At 32.5% G+C, this 25,351-nt stretch overlaps 1 protein-coding gene and 1 long non-coding RNA gene across 2 annotated transcripts in view; one reads left to right on the top strand and one right to left on the bottom strand.

Annotated features, from left to right (window-relative positions):
• Positions 1–852: 852 nt before the first annotated feature.
• On the bottom strand, positions 853–17,731 carry LOC145246612 (uncharacterized). The gene is made up of 2 exons (XR_013863138.1): positions 17,664–17,731; positions 853–1,256 (listed from the first exon to the last, which is right to left on the bottom strand). It is a non-coding gene; the product is annotated as an uncharacterized LOC145246612 (long non-coding RNA).
• Positions 7,512–25,351, top strand: part of LOC145246611 (uncharacterized) — an 87,892-nt gene continuing 70,052 nt past the window's right edge. The window contains exons 1-2 of the mRNA XM_080108277.1: positions 7,512–7,616; positions 17,845–17,947. The gene's annotated coding sequence lies outside the window, so the exon portion shown is untranslated. The remainder of the gene's footprint in view (positions 7,617–17,844; positions 17,948–25,351) is intronic.

Raw genomic sequence — 25,351 nt, 5'->3', positions numbered from 1 at the left:
TCAAGTTATTAAATTAGATCCATGTCTAAGAAACCTATATCTAAAATTTCAATTGTTTACAACCAAAATTGTCGGAGGAGTTTGGTAGAGTTCTCAAAAGTCAATCGTTGAACTTTGACCCCTTAACAGCCAAATTTCTGGCCAAAAATTGGATTACAAAGATTTTCCCAAATCTCAATACCCTGTATATTAAATTTCGAGTCTGTAGACTGAAAACTGACAGAGTTATTGTGTAGGGAAATGTACGCAGACAGACAGACAGACACACACACACAGACAGATAGCCAGACACTTTCACTTTTATAGATATATAGACACATCTGGGGCAATGCCAATCATGAATATACCAACTTTGTGGTTCTTTGTTTTGTAGATTTTTTTATTTTTAGCTGAACATACACACACACATATATATTATATAAAAGGCAAATGTCTGTTCTCTATGTCCAGCTAAAACTTGAAAAATGCACAACAAACACCCACAAAGTTTTTTTTTTATTTGGCGTAACCTCAGCAGTATAATATCTAAAATTAATTTTATTATTATTTGAGGATAAAAATGGTCACTTATATAATTTAATGTTACAAGACATACATGCATCTTTTAATGTTATCATGTAAAGGGAAGTAACTCTGATTTTTTTACAGAGTTATTTTCCTTATGCTGACTCAAATTCTGTGTGTTTGTATGTCCAGAGAGAGGAATAGGCTGACTGATGAACAAAGGAAGAGCGGGGTGAAATGGAAGAGAGAGAAGAAGTTATGTTACACTTTCGTTCTGGGTAGCCAGATAGCCCTGCTAGTATAATATATTTGGAAGTTATAGAAATTAGAAAAATAAGAATGATAATATTGGATTTATAGCTTGGGGCACGAGGGCACATTTATTCCAAAGAAATGCCAGATATGCCTTACAAGTAAGGGGGTGGTGAGGTAGAAGTCACAAATAAAGATTTATTTTCTTGCGCAAATCAATGTCCATGCTAAGTGATTCAGCCACATACTGACCAATCAGCTGACAGGAGGCATTTGCATCTGTCCCTTACAGAACTTCTTTAGCCCTTTTGGGAATTATGACCAGCCAGCAGAGAGAACCCAACAAGCATTGAAAAAAGACTCCTCTTCCTTCTCTTTCTCCTGTCCTTATTCCCTGGTTACTTCAGCAGAGACGATTTTCACGATAAGTGCTGGTTGACCTGCGATTACCAAAGAACTTTCTTCTCCTCCTTTTTCTCACCTGGACACACTCCAACTTTCTGCCAATGAAATAAACCTTTTTGTTACTGTTCTTAAAAGACATTTTGTTTTTCATGAATCCCTAAAAGTTCTATAAATTTCCATCAAATTAATTCAATATAAATGTCATTTTATTCACCCCTCCTTCCCACCTACTAATTGCTGTGGATATATATTTTTTTTTTTTACAAGGTGGTCACCACTTATCAAGGCCCGGAAGCCACTCAGGGATAAGAGTTATTGTAAGTACAGTACATTAGTGTGGAGATTTAATAAAGTGTCTACTTAAGGGGGCGGTTCATCAGGAATTTGTTTACATTGGACTTGAAGACATCCAGATTGTAGTCAGATGGGAAGCAGGCAGATGGAACAGAGTTCCACAGGTGTGCAGTTCTAAGAAAGAAGCTTTGTTTATGGAATCTATGTTTCGATTTAGACATAGATAAAGAGTGGGGAAATTTTTGACAGTGGATTCAGTTAGACGGGTGTTTTTCGTAAAAGATTGGCGAGGGTGGATTGGAGTTCAGACGAGCACCTGCCATGGAAATAACGATAAAACAAAGACAGGCTTGCAACGTCTCTTCTGTGAGAGAGAGGTTGCAGGGAAGAGACAAGGGCATCCCCCACTAAGCCACGAAGTCTATTTTGTACTCTGTCAAGGCAGGATAGGCTGTTTTTAGCAGCTCCTGCCCAGATGTGGCAGCAGTATTCCATCCTTGGATGTACTTGGCTTTTTTATAGATAGAGAATTGCATCAGTAGTGAGATATCTTCTGGAGCGGTAGAAGGATCCCACCATCTTTCCAGTGACCTTGGCAACAGACTTGATGTATGTGTTCCATTTCAGATCAGGAGTGAAGGTCAAGCCAAGAAGCTTGTCAAAACATGGGGCTTCTCCTAGACGTGAGCCATATATTTCAATTGATGCCAGATGGGGATCAGAGCGTTGATGATGTAAAGATAGGAATTTGGTTTTAGATGCATTAAAGGTAACCAGCCACGTCTTCCCCCACTGAACCACACGTTCGAGATCAGAGGAGAGAGAATTAGAGAGAGCTTTGTCATTTACAGCCTTTGATGTGTTGCCATAGATGGTCGTGTCATCAGCATAGATGTCAACGAATGATTTAAGTATGTGTTTAGGGAGATCATTGATGTAGATCAGGAAGAGAGTTGGGCCCAGGATTGACCCTTGAGAGACTCCAGCATTAATACTGCAGGCCTCTGATTTTTGTCCATCAACCACTACTCTTATGAGCCTATCAGAGAGAAATGATTTAATGATAGAGAGAATATTTCCAGTTATACCGTAGCTGTAAATCTTGTGAAGTAGGCCTTTATGCCATACCTTGTTGAAGGCCTTTGATATGTCAAGAGCAATTGCCCTAGAAAGGAAGCCTTTGTCAAGAGATTCACTAATCCTATGAGATATAACCGTTAGCACATCTGCGGTAGATCTTGCAGAACGGAAACCATATTGTGTGTCACTAAGAAGGTTATTTCTGTTGAGGTGGTTGACTATTTCTCTATTTAATATGGATTCCAGCAACTAACTCATGACACACAAGAGAGTTATTGGTCTGTACTGAGAGGGAGATGACTTATCACCTGAGTTCTTAAATACAGGGCATACTGATGAGGTTTTCCAGGGTGTTGGAAAGCACTTCTCCTTAAGGCAACGCTTAAACAGTTTGGTAAGTATGGGAGCAATTCTGGTTGAAGCTTTTTTAACACTATAATTGGGATGCCGTCAGGGCCAGTTGCTTTACTAGAATCAAGGTTCTTGATTAGCTTGGTGACTTCATACACAGATATTTGTATGTTACCTAGCGTGTTCTGTGTTATAGGAGGAAATATGGGGAGTTGATGGCCTTCGTCGCATAGGATAGAATTAGCTGCAAAGTTCTTGGCAAATAGTTTGGCCTTGTCTGAAGCTGAGGAGATGACCTCTGGTCCGTTGATAATGGTTGGGATAGAACGCACACTTCTGTTCAGGATTCTATTTGTTATTTGCCAAAACTGGTGGGAATCAAGCCGCTGATCAGCTACTTTGGATTTAACAAACTGGGCATATAGCTCTCTTGCATGTTTTATTACTCTTTTACAGTGGTTGCTGGCGTTCCTGAAAGCAGCTTTATCTCAGTACATCTATTACGTTTGTAGCTATGGAAAAGGTGATTTCTGTGCGCGATGGCAGCAGCACATTCTGGGGAGAACCATGGCTGGCTGTTAGGTTTTTGTTGGAATTTTTTAGATGGTATGAATCGGTCTATGCCTACAATTAACCATTCGGTCAGGTCTGATACTATAGAGGACACATCCTTTTTAAACATGGAATGCTGAGGTAGATCAGATATAAATGTACGGAAGCTATCCCAGTCAGCCATGGAGTATCAGTATACAGTAAGGTGGAAGGGTACATCTGGGGACTTATTGCATTTCATTTTTATCTTAACTGATACGACAGAGTGGTCGGAGGATCCTGGAGGAGAAAGAACGGAACATGAACATAGCTCAGGGGAAGTTGAGAGAAAAAGGTCTGGGAGGCTTGCATATTGACCTGTAGTTTCGGGCACATGGGTGGGCTCGCGAACAATCTGAGTGAGGTCATAAGCAATGGCAAAATCATGACAGAACCTCCCCTCATCGTCCGTCTTATTTGAGTGGGTCAGCCATTCCACGTTATGGACGTTGAAGTCACCACAGATGTGGATGTTACCTGAGGGATGTGCAGACAGGATGTGGTCTATTTTCTCATATATGCTTTTAAAGATAGTAACTCCGCTGTTGTGGGGTCGATAGAGGGCAAATATAAATGCAGTGGTGTAAGCAAGTGCAATCCGGAAACACAGATAAGGTAAATTAGGATCTTCTCTAGAGATATCCCTGCCACATGGGAAGCCATCTTTAATGTAGGCACATATTCCATGCCTATGGCAATCTTGGGGGTCAGATTTAGATGTTAAGTTAGAGTACCCGTTAATTATGAACTCATCTAGGGAAGTGGTCGGCCCTATTCCAGTTTCACTTAGAAAGAATATGTCCGGTGTCGTCTCCTGTAATTGGGTTTCAACCTTTGGAAGGTTGGAACGTAGACCCCTGATGTTGGAGAAGGAGAAATGGTAGTAGGGGTCTATGTTGGAAGATGGGGTTCTAAGTTTATTCGAGTTTTTTTTTCTGGAGATGTTTCATGTTGAGATTTTGGGATTTGTGGAACAGGTCGGCATACTTGGTTAGAGCAGTACAGAGAGGGAAAGTAAGAGAGAAAAAGACAGGAATTTTTTTTTTTTTAAAGCAGATGAAAAGGTAAAGCCGTAACAATTACTCACTAGTATGGTATCGAGATGCCCCACCAGAGACTACTGCATGGTCCAGAATCCATTCACCAAATGGCAATACAGCAGTCCCAGTACTTTACACCTGCTGATAGGACAGCCTCCTTAGTGGTTAATCCAAGGTTCGGGTCCCTCACTATCAGGCAGATAACGTCAGCCCAGACAAACATTTACCTCCAGTACCCTTACTAGTAACATGACCACAGGGATAGACATAGAGACAGAAAAATTTCCGACATCTCAGACTACTGTTCACCAAGTACTACCGACCTTTAAAGCAGCTTTTTCTTCACCCTTTGTCAGAAAAAATCATTCATTTGAATGAGGACTGAGAGACAAAAAAGGAGAAGCAAGAGTTACTGGAGCTGCTGATAACACATCCACTGTATTATCTACTCTCCATTAAAAAAAAGGGGGGGGGAGAGGAATGGGTACAAGGGACTTATTAATATCTAATTAGTAAAGTCCGGTGCTCAATTATCAATTCAGGACGCTTTTGAAGATAATCTCCCCTCCCATATTAATGGGTGGATGTTTTTGGCATTATATATCTCAAGTTTGAATAATTCGAGCTTCACCTTATAATTAAAATCCAATAATTAACTTTTATCAATTTGTGAAGTCGGCTTAATATTAATTTACATTTGAGTTTAGATAATTATTTAAGGTTTTAATTTGGGAGGTTCTCGTTTTCATAGGTGACTTCTTTTCTTTCCGTTTTACATGTAATAAGACGATATTGGTTAATAGAATATTTGACAAAGATTTCAGAACAGAACAAAAAAGCGAGACAAAATAGATAAAATTTAGTTACAAGTTTTTAAGCCATCCTTCATGTTGCAATATTTTTTATATAACGGTTTGATCACTGAAAGTTGGAAGGTTCTACTTATAGACACTGGTGATAGGAACTGATGAATCAAATTGAACCACGTTCTGCTAACAACCAGTCAGAAATCAGGATTGCTCCATAAAAATAATGAATTTTTTAGCATTCCAGCACATAATTTTTTCTTGTCAACACAAGAAGGAACTTTTGCTCTTTGCCAGCAAAATTATAAAGCCCAGGACCTGTACAGAATAGCTACCCACTGAAAATTCTTCATCTCCAGTACAGAATAGTTACCTATTAGAAACACTTCTAAAATTAAATATGACTTTCAATTCAAGAGGTTATGGGCTCAGCACTCTTACACTGTGCCATAAACCCCTCTAATTTTAGACAACGTTGATTTTTTAAAATACTAAATATATGTATATATTTTGTGTGATTAAAAACGCCATAGAGGAATAAATGTTGATAAATTCATATTTAATACTAGAATATGAGATATATATCGCAAATACAAAACAATAATTGGTGCTTGTGTGGATTAGTGGTATTTTAAAACAATGCATTTCAGGTGAAAACATTACATACTTATTAGTGCTGGGACGATTAATCAGAATCAGAATTGGAAATAGGAAAAATCGGAACTTTTAGGAGTATCAAAATCAGTATCAAAAAAATATGTGTCTATTTTCCAATACTAAAAACAATTCTTTTAATCATCTTTTTTCATTTGATTTTGTTTAAAACAAAATCTTTCACTGAGGATACTAAAAAGAGCTCTCAGTTGGTTTCAATAAAAAGTAGGGGAATGTTGGCAGCTAGTTTGGCTACTCCATACCCAGCATTATAATCTTCAAAGAAAAAAATTTTTTTTTAAAAAAGTAGTAATAATAAAATCTTCTTTCTTGGTTTTAAACAGTAAAACTAAAATCTATAGATCACCGCCTTCCACAAGTGTTTTCTTTATGCTTGAGAAAATCTATGCACATTTAACATGTGTTTTTACAGTAATCGGGAAAAAATAACTTTATAGTTAAATATTCAGAGATTTAGAAAGAATCGTAATCGGTAATTGTATCAGAATCGTGCAAAATATTGGAATCGTCCCATCATTAGTATTTACCTGTCATGTCAAAATTAGTATGAATTACAAAAAAAATTATGAAAAATGATCCTGTAGAAGATATACAACATGTATTTTTAAGAAAACATTATATTTACATGATGACATTTTGTGGTTAAAAATAATGGACCCTTAATTTAAGTCAGTTTTCCTTACAGAATTGGTCGAACATCGGTTCCACATTAAAACATACGATAAAACCCGATAATCAGATAAATTGTATTTTTACTTGTAATTATTTTTTCACTGAACTTTATACTAATTTCAACATAATACGTAAGCATGTAATAATGTTTTCACCTGAAATGCGTTGGTTTAAAACATCATTGATCTGAACAAGCACCTAATAATCAATTGTACTTCATGGAGTTTTCAAAACTAAGAACACATTTAACTTTTTTCCAAGTAATCTATCTATACTTGTGGGGGGGGGACGGTCTCTACCAAACTATTCGGTTCATTTTTGATCTACAGGCTTGAAACTTGATATATAGGGTATTCTGACCTGTGGAACAAATTCGATTTGGCTTTTCGCCAATAAAAATGGCTGCTGAGGAGTCAAATTTGAAAAATTGGAAATTGGCAGGCATAAGGCATTGTGTCTTCTACGCATGTGCAAATATGTTTAATTATGTTAATTTTTCAAGTTTTGATATGCACATGAACTTAGCTCAAACGGTAACAAATAACATTGGAGAGTTATGTTTGGGCTTCGATTTTAACGGAGTCATATTTTTTTTAACTTTTGAAATCATTACTATGTACTGGGTACAATATAATAATCAATAGAGAATTAACTCTATAATAATAAATATGAAATTTGCACTAATTAAAATATCATAGTTAAGCCGAAGCGTATTTTACGATGGGGCAGCGCTTGACAACCTGCTAGTTTAAATATAAACTCGTCGAACACATGCAAGTTGAGTGGCATTCTGTATCCTAGCAACGCTGACAAATAAATAAATAAATAAATAAATAAATACGGGAAGCGTAATGAGTTGTCACGTGATCACAAAATCTCTTGCATTCTCTAACAACCTCGAGTCGTCGTAGCCTCTGCTCTTCCATGCCGTATATGGTTACAAGAAGTAAGTACTATATAGTATACAAAACGAAGAAGAGTACAGTTTATAAGATGTCCTGCTGTTTATCTAGCTCCGTCACATTAACATAATGTCCCGCTGAATAAAATGGTGAACTCTACTGGTGCTTTTTTTTTTTTATCTAACTGAAATTTAAACCTAACCTCAAAAAACGTTGTGGTGTCCGTTCGTTCACCACAACGTTTTCATCTCAAACTTTATTATTATTATTATTATTATTATTATTATTATGTACACATATTGAACTACGGGGGAAAAAAAATAGTAGTTTTGAAGTATTATTATTATTTTTTTTTTTTTTCGTTTATAATTTCCGTGTCAATAAAAATATCAAAGTTCTTGTGGTTTTCCTCCGCATATTCGTCTTTGCTAAATATAAATTTAGGTAAATTTTATGACGTGCCCCAGAGAATTATTAACACTCCAACCTCCCTATGTTAAGAACGGCTTTCGGAATAAACACTACCACGCCCAAACATCGAAAGCCGTTCTTAACATGGATGAGGGTTATTTCGAAATCCGTTCTTAATATGGGGTGGCTGTGTTTATACTACGCTGGGACAGGTCGTAAAAAATACCCAAGTTTATTTGGCACTTCTACAGAATTTGAACCGAACTTTTTGTTAGTACTTATTTAGGGTGCTAGTGCACTTACTGATCCGCGCTATTTTTTAAAATCGTATTTCCAAGTTTAATTAAAGTTTTATGATGTGTTTTTTTTTTTATTCAATTGTTAGGTTAAAGTACAGAATAGGTACAAAACATCTTCCCCTCCCCATGTTAAGAATGGCTTTTTAAATAATAACGTTATTATTTCAGCGAGGATCAATAAGTGCACTAGTACCTTATTTAGAATTATAATTATTGGTCGTTCTGCATTACATAGACGTCGCCATTTTTTGTGTGTGTGTTTGCAGTGTTGCAATGTTGCATTAAGCTGTCGCCAGTTTCAAATTGTTTATGAATTAAAAAATTAAAACTATAATAGATTGATGATGACCCTTCAACAGATGCCACAAAAAAAAAAAAATTAAAACTGTATTTTGTTACAGTGACAATTTACTTTAATTTTTTAAAAAATTAAACAACTTTTAGTACTTGTTTAGTTTAATCAAGACATTAAAAAATGAAAATATCGGGAGAAAAAAAAAATGATATTCTCCGTACCCGTTATGGAATAAGGTTTTCATAAAAAAAAAAACATTTAATTTGATCAAATAGTTTTTTTTACAGGAAAATCAAATTTTAATGAGATCGGTCAAGTCGCGGCTATCTTGCCAATTTCGCGGATGAGGAGGAGGTGCTTTTAAACGGAAAAGTGATTGACAAAATGAAAAGGGGATTAAAAAGGATAGCGAAACTGTAAAATAAGTGAAAATAAATAAAATGTTTATCTAGGTATTTTCTCTGTCTATGTTTCAAAATAATCTCGTAAAATTTTGACAAACTTTAAGCGGTGATTAAAGTTGTCTCCCTTGGCGCCCCCCTCCTCGTCCGCGAAATGGGCAAGATGGCAGCGACACACACGATACGATCGCTTTCATTAATGTTGGATTTTCCTCTGTAAAAAAAAAAAAAAATACTCTATCAAATTAAGTGATTTTTTAATGAAAACTTTATTCGATAACGAGTACGTATAATATACTTTTTTATTTTTCAATATTTTCATTTTGTAATGTCTTGATTAAACTAAACAAGTGCTAAAAATTGTTTAAAAATTTAAATTATTTGTCATGTTTTTTGTTTGTTTTGTTTTTGTTTTCTTGCATTTCGTTCCGTTTCACTCGATCTTGATTTTTGATCGCAAGGTTAAGACCGCTTCTTCGGCGCTTCCAATGAAGCGCCGCTTCCTTCATGCTTACGAAATTGCTGAAGGCATCCATCTTGATTCTTACACAATTAAAATGTGTAAATATTTTAATCGTGCATTTCTTTAGTTTTTTATGGGTAAAATATTAAATTTTTACTCAATGACTCCTCATGTAATAATATTTAAATTAAGAAACATTTTGAATGCTTTATTTTCTCATATCACCCGCAAATCCTATTTTAACACATTACTCAAAAATGTCGTATTCCAAAAATCACGTAAATTCAATCGTTTTGGTTTTTTTTTTTTTTTTTTTGAAACTATGAAAATCAAATTTTATGATGAAGCTAAAACGGTGTCTTGATCCGCCATATTTAATAAAAAGGGACAACGCGATGTGAACTATCGAAATATAAAAATCAGTTTTATAATAACGAGGATACACCATTAATCGCTAAACATCGTAAAAAGAAAAAATAATTTTCAATATTTAAAGGAAAAAAAATACTTCATCAATTTTTCTGTGATGGATATGTCCATCATAAAGATTTTTCTGTATATTTTTTTAATTAAGTTGAATTCTAGATAAGAACCAAATTAATCTAATAACCGATTTTTCCAGAATTAAAAAGAAAAATTGGTGCTTGTTAAGAGACAGTCGATGGATCGATTTTTTAAATTGTCGTTTTTAGCAAAAACAATATTACGTAGTTAATTGTCATGTAGAAAATAGTAATATATCCAAAATTTACGAAAATTCATCGAGTAGAAAGTTATAGTTAAAAGGAATTTCTACAGAAAATTGGGTCAAAATCGCATTTTTCTTAGACGCTATAAAGTAGGCAGTAGGAGGCTATATACAGCGGAAATAACTCCGAAACAAATATTTTAAATTACTTATTCATAGTTGCAATATTTGTTGTCTATAGTGATCCTGTGCCTAAGATCTACAACTTTCTTGGTCTTTTTGCTAGGAACAAAATGAAGTATCTGTTCTAATATTTCGTCCTCTGTCAATGAAGAAATTTTTCTAGACTGGGGTAATTTTTATTTTTGTTTCAATCCAGAGGGCCCCCTTTTTGGAGAGTTGTATTTTCCCCCACATTAACAACCGACCTTGCTGATAGGTACAACATGGTCATCTTCAAATCTACTGTAAATAAATACTTGTCAGAAACCGTTGTTAATCAAATCAAACTCAGTCTATTCTCCATTCATCATCTTTATTATTCAGCAAACAATCCATCACCTTTTGGCCTTGATAAGTGGTTAACTGTTAGCAAAAATGTACATGAGGTTGGGTGTTTCTATATTGAACAAACGAATCAAAATATTGAATTTCAAGTAAAACATATGGTACCTATGTAATTTTCATGGCGCAAATAGAAACATATTAAAAAATTATGGGAAACTATAAGGTAGAAAATAATTATTAATAAAAAAGAAATTTATTAAATGAAGCAAAATCACTATATTATGCTGACTAAAAAAATAATTCACAGGGGAGATAATTAAGTTATGTTACTTACGGCACATTACTAACGTAATTCAAAATGTCAGACAAATTTCATTCCCCCTTTACCGAAAACTGTTTTTCATTAATAATTATTTTTCTATATTATCGTTTTCCATAATTTTTGGATATGTTACATTTTGAGACATAACAATTATGTAAATATCATTTGTTTTACTTGAAATTCAATATTTCGATTTTTAAATTTTGTTTGTTTAATATAAAAGCACCTAAGGTAAATCATTATTATTCTCTGTAATTTAAAAGCAAATAACAATGTTTAACTGAACAAAATGTAGGCTAGGATTGAGATAGTTTGTTCCCTAGTGAATGAGGTATGTTTTTAGTCTTGTGAAGTTCTATAAGGTACATGCTCCCAGGCTTTATATTTTCCTTTTGAAAGGAGTTTATTCTAATTGCTTCTGCCGGGGAATTTTTACAGGCATTTTTTTGTAAGTCAGTAATTTTCCTCTAGGGTACTGACTTTTCTAACCTTTGTGTTGCATGCCATGGAAGGGCGATAAACCGTTCAATTAAAAATGCATTTTTTATTGTAATTGTTGCTACCTGCATTGTCAAGTACATATGTTGTCAGTTCCTATTTTAGTCATGCAATGAGTTTGAGTTATCTTCAAACAATGTAGTACTGCTTAAAACCTTGTTTTTATCGTGTAGATAAACAAGATTTAAATTTATAGAAAGCAATGCAATGCAGAGATGTAATGAAAAAATACAAACTGAAGCAAACTAAGATATAACAATGGAATAAGCTATGCATATTCACCTTTTTATTAATACTATGTTTGTGTATGTATATATATATATATATATATATATATATATATATATATATATATATATATATTCTTTATACTGCAGATCGATCATAAACCTTTATTGGCCATCTTTGGTTCAAAGAAAGTATTAACTGTAGTTATATTTAACATACATCAATCTTCATAAATTAAACGATTGGTATAAATAAAAGGTAATAAGCATATTCCGCCCCTATATATATATATATATATATATATGTGTGTGTGTGTGTAAAAGAGATTTAGAAGGCTGTCACAATGTGAGGAATGAATTATAGTTGCTGTTGGTAAGAGGAGACGAGAACAAGTGGCGATTTACAAATCAATAAGTACATACATATATATATATTTTTTTTTTATATATATTTATTCAGTTGTATGGTAAAATGTCTTAGTTGTAAGTCTATGAGACGTCGCATAGACTTACAAGTAAGACATTTTACCATACAACTGAATAAATATATATATATATATAAATATATATATATATATATATATATATATATATGTATGTACTTATTGATTTGTAAATCGCCACTTGTTCTTGTCTCCTCTTACCAACAGCGACTATAATTCATTCCTCGCATTGTGACAGCCTTCTAAATCTCTTTTACACACCTATCCCACACAATGCTTCAAGCAAACTACATATCAATCCTATATATATATATATATATATACACTAGTGTTAGGACGATTAATTAGGAATTGTTTGAACTTTTTGGGAAATTGGAAAAAATTGTTCCTATGTTCCAATGCTAAAAACGCTTCCTTTAATTATCTTCTTTTTTTTTTTTACTGAGTTTGTTTAAAATGAAATCTTCCACTACTGGTATTAACAATAACATAATAAATATTTACTGATTTCGAACTACCAGTAAATCTAAAATCTATAGATCACCTCACCCCTACAAGTGTGTTTCTATTTTTTTGAGAAAATATATGCACACGTAACATGTTTTTACAATAATTATTACTTTATAATTCTAATAATTTTATATCTATTTATTCTATACTCCCATTCATTTTTACCTCCTTATTCTACCATTTGTTTATCCTCTATCTTATTCACTTAAAAAAATTTTTTTTTCTATATTGTATCCCTTATAATTTATCCCCTCACATACTATTATTTCTAATAATTTATATTTCGTATAAGTACTATTATAATTTCAGATACTCCCTCTAAAATATACCGATATAACATAAACTCTCTATTTCATGTAAACCCGTTGCATAGCTATAACCCATTAATACATGTGATTGAATAATTTCAATTAACTTACTCTAGTTTCTCTCAGAGAGTTTAAGCACACATATTGTCCACATATATTAACGCACCATGACAGATATGCTATACACCTACCTACATTATAAAATAAAAGCTATACTCCTCCTATATCACAGATTTAGTTTCTCCAAACAGCCTCAATATTTTATTTTGCTCCTAATATAACGATCGCTAGACATCGCATCCCTATTATATTACTTTGCATCTTCTCTACTCTTCTGATGAGAAGCATAAGGCTACGGAATACCATGGTATAAAGAGTTCTCACTTACCCTACACCCCTAATTGATGTATAATTGAATAAATCTCTCTCTCTCATATATATATATATATATATATATATATATATATATATATATATATATAAACTACTTAGCTTACTCATATAAAATTAATATACGAAAGTATAGATTTATGCGTAAACTAAGTATTTACTTCAAAAGTGCTCAATACGTAGGTAGAGCTAGTTAGCAAGTTATAATATATATATATATATATATTAGTATATAGTCTTATATTGTCATAGTCTTTATTTACTGCTATAAAAGCTCCAAAACATTTTGTTGAGCTTTCCATTATCCCAATAAGTCTCTTCTTAAAGAATTGATCTTATTCTCTTCCTTTAACTTCCCCATATATATATTATGTATAGTGTTCTTACTTGCCTCAGGTGGTCAAGTGAAGTATTCATATTGTAATATTTCAGGAAAACTTCCTTCATCAAACATGTTCAACTTTCAGATGTGTATATTGGGGCTATTGCAAAATGAGCAAATTCCATAGAAATTGGAAATTAATTATTTTTAGTTTAAAAAAAAACAAAAAAAAAGAGCGCTTCTATATGAGGGAACCTATATCAGCCTGAATTTTTCCAGTTGCGATTTATGAAAATGGTCAAAGCAGTTTATGCTGTAAAAGCCGCAAAAAAAAAAAAAAAAATACTGATGACACTAGGTAAGTCAAAATAAATAACATTAAAAAGATTAAATCTTTTTACAATAAATAAAATGAAGTGGACCTGAATTCACTCAATAATTTAAAGAAATTATTAAACCAATTTTTAAGAGTTACAGGAGGTGTGTGTGTGTGTGTGTGTGTGTGTGTGTAGGGGGGGGGGTAAGTGACTCTAACCTTAAGTTAGGTAAAAAAAAAAAAAAAATTAAAATGTTCATACTTAAACAGAATATGCATTGTGCTATTTCTTTTTCCTTTTTTAAGATAGAATTTTCAAGTTAAATCGGTATCTTTTGTTTATCATATTGTTAGGTGAAAGTACAGAATAGTTAAAAAGCTCCTCCTCTTATGTTAGGGATGGGTTTGTCGTGGTTTGCCAGCTAACCAATCCTATGTTTGTAAACATAAACACGCCATTGGCTGAAACTTGGCACTCCCGGAAATATGCTATGACCATGTATACAAAAAATAGCAAAGACCGTTTTCAAACAGCAAAGAGAAAACTCAAAAACTTCATCTTTCATAAACTAAACAAAAACAAAGGATCCAAAATTAAAATAAATACACTTAATAGATAGCAAAGACACTGTTAACTGTAAGTAGTATGTTGTGAAATTAATTATAGTCATTTTTTTGTTTAGCGACACCATCACTGGCTGTGGAGCCTGTATCACAAACAGCTTTCTATAAAGCTAGCAGCTTTCACAGCAAATCTTCAGTTCAACTATTCTGGGCTGCAAAAATCAACAGAGATTAGACCATTCCTGTAATGATCCAATCTCTGTTGATTTTGTGGTGGGAGTTTAGTTCTGTGCAGTTCTTGGCAATCCACCCTCCCAAGCTTTGCCGTCTCTCTTTGAGAAGGGGTTAGTTTATTGCTAATCGCCTGGGGCGCTCTCACTGGGGAATACCGACAGAGCTTCCCAGGCACTTTTTGCAGGTCAGAGTGCCCCTCGTTGGGGGGGGGGGGAACGCTGACTTCTCAATTCCACTTTCTGATTTTGATGTCTAAATTTTTGCAGTGGGAGAGAATTAAACAACTTTCAGCAGTTCAGTTCTGGAGTCAGGAGCACTCACTCCTGCAGCTTCCAGCGATTCTCCAGCTTACTCCTACAGTGACCCCAGTGCCTCCAGTTCTCTCCTGCAGATCCCACAGCCCTTGACATCTGGCTACTGGAATCTTATCCCCGTGAGATGCCAGTTCTTGCTCCAGTTGATCCTGAATCCATTGCTGTATATATTACGTTTTTTTTCCTGATTAAAATAAAACTCTGTAGACCTTGTCTTTAATCTAACGTCTGTGTTTGTCATTCTCCTTTGCTATTGTCATTGCCTCTTTACCTTGTGTCTACCTTTATTAATTGTACAGTTCATTGGCACGTCACACACCTTTTGACCCTCTGCAACAGGTTTCTAATTAATGTTATTTCAGCACGGTCCGTATTCTGCATAAGTACCAAAATGTTATTTCATTTAATGTTAACACTATTTAAAGTGTTTGGTGACAGCTTGGACATTTTTGGTCTTCTCTGTAAAAATCGGAAACATTTGTGTCAGTGTGGGTCTCCTCCTATAGAAATACTCCAAAAAAACAAAACAAAAAGAAACAAAACAAAGAGGTTAAAAAAAAAAAAAAACTAAAAAATGAATGCTTGTGTATAGTTTACATATGGAGAAATGGTATCAGCGTTGAAGTTGTAGTTTCAGAAACAGAAAATCTCAATTAGTTATCTCCCTTCAACTTTGATTTTCTTTAAAATAGGAATTTATTCAAATTCAATTAACTTTTTGACTGTAGTTCTGCATTGTTAGATTCCAAAGAAAATGTGCAGGTGTTATTATAACTAGCATTAAAAAGTGGGTTTCAAAATGTCATTCATGAAGAAAAAACGGAATTGGTTGGCTAAATTAATATTTGGAATAATATATATTTTAATTAAGTAATGTCTGCAATTTACGGAATGCTAAAATTACAACATTATTATTTAGAGACGCCTTCTTAATATGAGGAGAGAGGCTTTGATAACTATTCTGTACTTTCACCTAACAATTGATGCCGTAAAAAGTGAATTTAACTTGCAAATCTTATCTAAACAAATAGCGGGGTGCTTGTGTAGAATAGTAGATTTTAAAGGAAAACACATTTCGGTGTAAACATTATTACGTACTTACGTGACATGTCGAAATAACATTAAAAAAATGACGTAAAATGATCCAGTCGAAGATGTTTTACATAGTTTGGTAAATGTTTAACTACAACAGAACGCCGACCAATAAAATTTGTTTTTAGAGGTTGTCAGGGTTGCTGACAATGAATCTGATATTCAAACCTGGCGCAAATTTACCATTTGCATAGTATTAACTACTGTACCCTACGACTATTTTGTGCCATTTCGCCGCTACATGCGAATGTGGTACTTACTGAAATGTACGTTCGCGTACATGCGCGTATTCACATGACGTTTCACAAGGCACTTGAATACATGGCAGACACTTTGAGTTGCAAGAAATATTTTCCATAAAATAAAAAAAAATTGTTTTCACTTCATTTATGTTTTTCGTTTTTTTTTTTTTTTTTTTTTTTTTGAGGGAGGTATTTAATTATAGAACTTGTATAGTTTTTAACAGGTGCTTCTACAGTTTAATTAACCGTTTTTTCCTAAGTTAACCGAGCAGCCGCCACAACAACCCCCCCACCCCAAATGTAAACAGAATTTTAGTGAAATATTAAACGGTTCTTCTGCTTAGTCAATGTCGGCGTGTTACTAATAAAAAAAAGGTCAATTAAATTAAATTAAAAGCACCTGTTAAAAACTATACAAGTTCTATGATTGAATACCTGCTTCCAAAAAAAAAACAAAAAACATGTTTTCATAAACCACTCATGAAAACTTAATTTAAAAAAAAAACATGAAAAACTATGTAACAACACAAAAAAATGAACATTTTTAAAAAACTTTATTTCAAATGTTCGCTAAAGATTCTACCGCGAAGTGACAAGTCCATTTTACTACGCGCGTGTGCGCCATGTTAGAAAACACTACCGCCGTATCGTTAACGAAGGCGGTGAACTGGCTTAAAATAGTCCCAGGGTGCAGGGGTTCATACCATGCAAAAAGTAAATTTGCGATAAGTTTGATTATCAGATTCGTTGTCAGTAACCTCGAATACCCCCCCCTAAAAAACTTATTGGTTAGTGTTTTGTTGTAGTTAAAGTAAACCTGTATCGATAATTTTTTTCTGTAAAAAAAAAAAAAAAAAAACTCTCTTCCACAACAATTGTTTGACATAATTGATCGCTTGCAGTTACCTCCCCTGGATTTTGGGATCTTTTCCATATTAAAACATGCGATAAAACTATAAATCGATAAATTTATATTTTTACTTGATTATTACTGGATTATTTTTCGCAAGTTTTTAAATTTATACTAATTTCAACAAATCAGTTAATGTACTATACTATTTGTCATGCTCAAAATTGTGAAAATAAAATTCAACTTCGTACGCTTCATAAATCGTTATAAAATTTTAAAAGTTAGTTTTTTGAGGAAATTTTATTTTTCTTTCGCTTTACGACGACGCGTTATTATAAGAGAAAGAACTTGAGCCACGTACCCTAACCGGGTATTTAAAAAAAATGGTATCTTACCCGGCTCTGTTTAGTTTAAAACGGAACTAATGTCATGACGTCACACTATCACTTGTGGCATCTACGAGTATTGGATTTGCAAAAAAAAAAAAAAAAAATGCTTTAATTTTATTGAACACAGAAGAAATAAATCAATGAAATTTATTTGTAATTTACAAATTTTTTATTTTATTTTTTTTAGTTTGCAACAAACTGACAATGCCGACTAAAATAAAATTTGCTCCGTAAGACCTTCCGGTTCTGATTTTAAAGATCAGAAGAGCATGTCTTCCAATTCTATCTAGGTAAGTCAATTTCTTCTCGTGTCGTTTAATCATCTAAGAAACGTATCGAACAACTTTTAACAGTAACGGGTTTATTTAAAACGAAACCGAAAACTCTCCTCTCGATCACAGTTAAACGAAATATCCCAGATGTTTCTGTGTTCATTTTTATTTTACAGGGTATTATTAGGATACTCCTGGCTATAAACTGGGGGATTAAATTTCAACGTACGACTTTTTAAAACTATACCCCCATCTTCGGACCACTTCGAAGCTGTGTTTTATATGTCTGCAATTTGCATACCCCTGCAACTTGATGTATGGAAAGGAAACTTTTTCGATTATTTTTATCTGTCATCTTTGTTTTGTCCTTTTAGTAAAATTACAGCATATAAATAATTTATTTTTTTAACCCAGATTAAAAAAAAATGTATTTGTGCTGGCTTGTTGTTATAATGCCCCCCCCCCAATATGTGTAATCTATTTCGCCCCATTTGGGTGTGGTTACCTGTCTTGACGGGTGCTACTTAAACCAAAAATACCTGTCCCTGATGTACACACGTTGCGAAATATATTCTCTTGTGTATATTTAAAACAAACATACTGATCTTTTTTGTTTTGTTTATTTCGGGTGGAATAATTCGGTTAAAAAAATAATTTTATAAATATTTTTTTATTTTATTATACCATGGTCAAGTTTATTTTCGCTTCGTATCAAACCCATCTGTTAACTTAAAAATAAACTTGTTTACTTTCTTGGTACTTATGCAGAAAAGGTGCCGTGCTTTTTTTTATATAGTAATTTCAAGTTAAATTCATGTTTTACAGTATCTTTTGTTTATTAAATTGTTAGGTGAAAGTATAGAATAGTTACAAATACCCTCCTCTCCCCAAGTTAAGAATAAGTTTCTAAATGATAACGTTATTATTTCAGCACGGTCCCTATTTATCATAAGTACCACTTAACCAAATATTTTGTTTTCTTAACAAATTAATAACACCTCATTAAATTCGTCTCTATTACAATAAAAATAGCAGGCATCTCTTACGCGTGTTTTTCGTCTATACGTAACTATGATAAATACAAATTGACTTTTTTGTTTGCAAATTTATTATTGTGTAATATTTATCGAAATTAAAAATATAAGGCAAATCTATTAAAATCCATTATTCTTGAGCAACATTTTTTTTCACCCAGAAAGATAAAAACCTGCATTTTATCATGTGAAAAGTAGAATTACCAAAGCTTTTTCTAATTTTAATAGAATTTTTAATTTTCTAAAAAAAAAAAAAATAAAATAAATAAAATAAAAAAATTCACCGCCATTTTTGTATCGATGGATAACATAATTAAATATTTTTGAAAGTGAGGAACCACCCCCGAAGACTTTTTGCTGAAACTGGGGAACCACCCGAAGAAGACTTATCTTTAAGAAGCTGATTACGGGGAGGTTGAAAATAAGAAAATAAACACCCCCAACCTCCCTATGTTAAGAACGGCTTTCAGAATAAACATCCTTTGGAGGTTAGACAAAACCAGTGCAAGTGCACACTGCACAAATATTTATTTATTTATTTATTTATTTTGAATCTGTTATTTATTTTTGTCTGAATAAGATTTAAGATGATTTGCTATGCAAAAATATAACATAAGTACCTGAATTTTTTTTTTTTTTTTTTACATTTAAATAATTCCATCTTTTATCCCACTCTATAGATTTTGAGTGGCGAAATTAAAAAAAATCCCAAACTTAATGATTTATTTGGAAGAAACTACGGTAGCCTTTACTAGATAAAATGAAGTTTATTTAGTCTTGTAAATTTCCATGTATTTTAAAACGTTTTGACGATTAAGTGAATAATCAACTTTATAAGGGTTTAATTATTTTTTTTTTCATAAAGGATATATATATATATATATATATATATATATATATATATATTTGTTTACTGTTTTATGGGAAAGAATTCCAACAAAGTGCTCGATTACAAAGAAAAAATTTTCAATATAAGAGCTTAATATTTATTTAAAACTGTACAGACAGAAGGTCAGAAAAACATTGGTACCGTCGGTTTCAAGCCTACGAGAGCCTAACATCATTTACCATTAACTAGTCCCCCTTAAGTTAGGCTTGAAACCGACGGTACCAATATTTTTCTGACCGTCTGTACAGTTTTAACTAAATGTGTGAAATATATATAAAATAAAATTTGGATTTTACCGTCACTGGATTATTTATCTTCCACCAGACTATCCATTCATGTGTAATCACCTTTTTCTTCACCATATTCCCTCTGCTTCACTTTTTTTGTTTTCAAGTAAGATCTTTGACTTACTCGTTGTTTCATCAAATACTTTTGCATGCAAAATCCGATCCCGCATTTTGCTAATTCCTACCCTCTGATGAGAAGGAAAGTATTTCTTCGAAACTCCACAGATTAAGGACTATCCACTTATCTAGTGTTTCCTTTTCAGATTAAATAGGTTTTTAACTCATTTCAAAGTGTTTTTAACATGTTTTATTAACTGTTTGCTCGCATATATATATATATAATGTTGCCTACATAACCCTCAAAATGAAGCAACGATGAGGCTGGCTAGTACCAAAAATTTTTAGGAATGTTAGACACCGTGTGTGTTTGAGACAACTCCTGCCTCTAGTATCATGCTTAGTCAGCTTGACCCTGTCTTGCCATGTGGACGATAAGTGTGGTAGATGCAAGTCCCACACTTTAAACTAAGTCAAATCACATCATCAGATTGTTGACAAATCAGTAGTGTTCCTATTTACTTGCCTCCCCATGAGGGCAGAGTTAGACACAAGATCAGTTTTTAATGTGGGGAAAAATTAAAATGGGGCACTCTGAATAAGAACAAACATAAAAATTGACCCAGTTTAGAAAGATTTCTCCTTCATTGAATGAAGAAAGGATAGGTTGTGTAACATCAAATCAGATAGTACACTCTGATCTTAGCCCCCAAACCAGTGATGTTTGTGGTCTTCATCGACAATGGACAACATAGGCAAGTATTATTTTTTTTAATAATTGAATTAAATGATAATTCCAAACCCCCTTCAATATTATGTTATTTTTGCTTTATTTCTTTTTCTTCACACTAATTTCTATCAAGCTTTAATTTTTCCTAGTAAATACCTATAAAAAAACTAAAATTGCTTTTTTTTCTGATATTTTTGTTTTACACCAACAATAAATTCTTTTATTTTCCAAAATTAAATGTATTTTTAATTTCATGATTACAATCATTTTCCTATTTTTAACCGTGAACCATATACTTGTTTCAAACCATATACTTGTTTCAAACCATATACTTGTTTCAAACCATATACTTGTTTCAAACCATATACTTGTTTCAAACCATATACTTGTTTCAAACCATATACTTGTTTCAAACCATATACTTGTTTCAAACCATATACATGTATCAAACCATATACTTGTTTCAAACCATATACTTGTTTCAAACCATATACTTGAGCAACCAAAATTGTGGCATCTTGTAATGGCAGACTTGGACGTAATTTTGGAAAAAGGAAGCGGTAATAATTGTTTGTAAATGCAGAACAACTACTTTTTAGGCTTTATGGTATAGCATAGATGAGGTAATATCACGTAACAACAAATTGCCCAAAAGAATTATAGTATTTTCAGCAAAATGCACAATTATTTATTAATTTTTTTTTTGTTTTTCTCTTTTGGTATCAATTCTTCAAAGAATTTCCTATATAATGGTATATTAGCAATATTGGGCTCACTGAAAGAAAATTAATTTATTTTTTGAAGATTTAAAAGTAGTCTTTCGTAAAAATAATGAAAATATATATATATATATATGTATATATATATATACAGACACCCTGTAATAAATATCAACTATTAATACAAATATAATACACTAAAACAATAAGACTCTATAGTAACTTTACGGATACCCTGTATATATATATATATATATATATATATATATATATATATATTTTTTTTTTTTTTTTTTTTTTTTTTTGTTGCTAACATGAAAGAATAATTAACAAATTTCACAATTCAAAATACAAAAGATGAAAAATTAAACACCTGCCAAACTGGGATTTTCAACCTTAAAATCTGATACATGTACAGTTTTTTTTTTTTTTTTTTTTTTTTTTTTTATGATATACCTATAATATAAATCTCACCTGTCTGTTTAAATGTATGTTTGTATAAAACTTTCGACAGATGCAACGGATTTTCAACCTTAAAATCTGATATGTGTACAGTTTATTTTATGATATAAATGTCACCTGTGTTTAAATGTATGTTTGTATGTTTGCCTAAAACTTTTGACAGATGCAACAAATTTTCAGATCGGTATCGTTTTAAAGCTCGACCCTTCGGACAACAAATATCGAAATATTGGCTAAAAACATTAATTCCTTCACCTTCAACTGGGCACTTTTCTACAAGGAAAGGTCGCTTTTTTCAACGATATTTTCGAAAGTCATCCCGTTTTTGATTGACTAGCCTTAATTTAAACCTTTTCCACTTCTGATTTGGCGATGGACGCAACGACAGATATCACTTTTTTTGTCACATTCTTTTCCTGTTTCGTGATACGGGTTTGCTCAGCAAACACCTCCAAACAGCCAGGCAATAGCTGTGTCAGAATCTTTTGGGAATTTTTGACACCCTTAACACAAAACTGCAAATAAAATATACAAAACCCGTAATTTCTTTTTTTAAAGTGGATTGTTTAATTGCTTTATGGAATATACTTCCAAAATAACTAAAGTTTTTTTAAAAAATAATAGAAGTATTATTTTTTATTTTTTAAAGTGTTTACAAAGTGCATGCATGCACTCATGCAGCCATTTTTTTTCTACGTAATGAATTGAATTTTACGACTTAAATATTTTTCAATTTAAAAATCTATCAAAATTTTTCTATTGGTTCAAGTGTTAAGATATTTTCAGGTTTAATGTGAAATTTCATGCTCTTTCCAATAAATATTCTAGATAAACGTTTTTTTCTTTTTTTAATTTTGAAATGTCTATTAAAATGAAAATAATTTTCTCACTTAAGGTTTATATATCACAAATTGATTTTTTTTTTTTTTTTTTTTTTTTTTTAAGTGAAAGCTCATATTTTGAAAATATTGTCCAGTAAAAATTGGGCACCTACATCAATTTTTTCTATTTCATTCGATGTTTTTGATTTTGGGATTTTTGACAAAAAAAAAAAATTCATTGCATGATAAAGAAACAAAATATTTTAAATCAAAAACTCATGTAATTCTTTAAGAGAATTTTTTAAAAATGGAAAAATTGTCGGCTAGTTTGTGTTTAAATGGCAACTTATTCAACTGATGAGTAAAATGTGATCATTTTTCAAATACGGTGATCCATATTGATTAATTTTAATTGTTGACAGCAAACACATGTCAGAAATTCAGAGGGGAGACAACCAAAAATAATTTAACTTTTTTCATGGACCATTATGGCGGTTTTGGGCTTTCGTATTTTTCAACTGCAAGAAAGGTAGACAACTCCGTTCTGAACATCTAATATTACAATTTAAAATTGCGGCCTTTTTGAATCTTCGCTTAAAAAATTCTTATATTTAAAAAGTACATGGAATATAAAATATAAATATGGACAAATTCTTAAAAATGAAGAATGGAAGAACCCATTGATTATTATTTTTTATAGGTAAGTGATTTATTGGAATTTATATATATTTTTTTATTCAATGTAAGTTAAACTTCATTGAATTTCTTAATCTTTTAAAGAAAACCGATTTAAAAAAAATATTGCATATTTTTCTATTAAACTTTTTATTATTTTGCTCCTTTTATTGCAAAAAAATAGGGTTTAAATTACATTTTTCGAGTAGTTATAAGCTTTGAAAGATAGTGAGTCTAATTATTCAAATTTTTATCACTAATTTTTAATGGCGACATCTGACACTGCTAGCCAGGCAAGTATATAAATGAAAAGTCTATATTCCAAATTTCAAGATGTTGACTATACAGTGGGTGTCTATTCATGAACAAAACTAAGTATTATAGTGGTATTTAAGTATAGCTTTATTGAGAGCAGGCATTTTCCTGCCTCCTCACCAAAGGAGAGCTTAATCTGGGTGTAGCCATTGAATGCCTAAAGAGCATTCATGGCTGGTATTTACTACTCCCCTCAAAGAAAAAAAAATTGAGTAGATATGAATTAATCTCAGAAATAAATTGAAAATTTTTCATATAGATTTTGGATTTCTGTAAAAGATGGAAATTCCCATAGTCGACCAGAACTTATGCATTTTGGGACGAGTCCAATTTCCAATTTTGTAAATCCTCTCTATCTGGCCCAAAATATAACATAAGGGGGATACTTAAGGTACGGAGGATGGAAATTCAAGGCATAAATATATATATATATATATATATATATGAAGGGTGTTCCAAAAGTAATGCCTCCTATTTTTTATTGTGCTTGAATGGATCAGAGGGGATTGCAAATTGAATTGCTATGATTGACGTTATGCATCTATAACTTAAAAGTTTCATCTCTCTGTTGCAGATATTGACAGTGTGAGACTCTAAGAAAGCAACACCTGTCATGGACATGGTTCAGAAGCAGAGATGCATCATTGAATACCTGGCAAAAGTACTGAGAATGGTGGTGACTATGTAGAAAAATAAATTTTGGAGCCCAAAAGATCACTTGTTTTAATGGTACCACTCCCGTTTTGATAGCTCAACTTTTTGAGTTAATAAAAAAAAAAGTAGCGGGGCATTACTTTTCAAACTACCGTAGTATATTAACATCACAATAGTGCATTTTATGGTACACATGAAATATAGATATGCCAACTAGGCTGAAAAAACAGCCGCCATCTATAATATAAATCTCACCTGTCTGTTTAAATGTATGTATGCATGCATGTCTCGGAAAAACTTTCAATGGAGGCAACGGATTTTCACAAGATCAGTATCATTTTGAAGCTCAACCCATCGGACGACAAATATTGAAAAATTGGCCAAAGACATTGGGGAGAGAGAGGTCTTTTTTTTTTTTCCGATATTTTCCAAAGTCATCGCCTCCTTTTGATTATCTAGCCTTAATTTGAGCCTACATCACTTCTGGTTTGGCGGTGAGTGCAACAGCTAACGTGTCTAGTTTTTCACTTTCTTTTCCTTTGTGGTATGGGTTCAAGCCTGCCTGCCTGCCTACTACCACTTTTTTTTTTTTTTTGCTCAATACACACCTACAAACACCTGGGCAACACCAGACCCTAGGCTAGTCTTATATAAATGAGTCAAAAGCGGCATGGCCAAATACGTTTACTTGTAGAAGTATCAGAAAATGCAGTAACATTTGCTCTATCAAAAGTATTGAGCATTTTGGTACTTGTCCAGAACTCAATCTAAAAAAAAAA

This window comes from Euprymna scolopes, chromosome 24, assembly GCF_053919585.1.
Source record: "Euprymna scolopes isolate OS-2025 chromosome 24, ASM5391958v1, whole genome shotgun sequence".
NCBI lineage: Eukaryota > Metazoa > Mollusca > Cephalopoda > Sepiida > Sepiolidae > Euprymna > Euprymna scolopes.
Note: the sequence above shows the minus strand (reverse complement) of the source record. Positions and strands in the feature narration are given on the sequence as shown.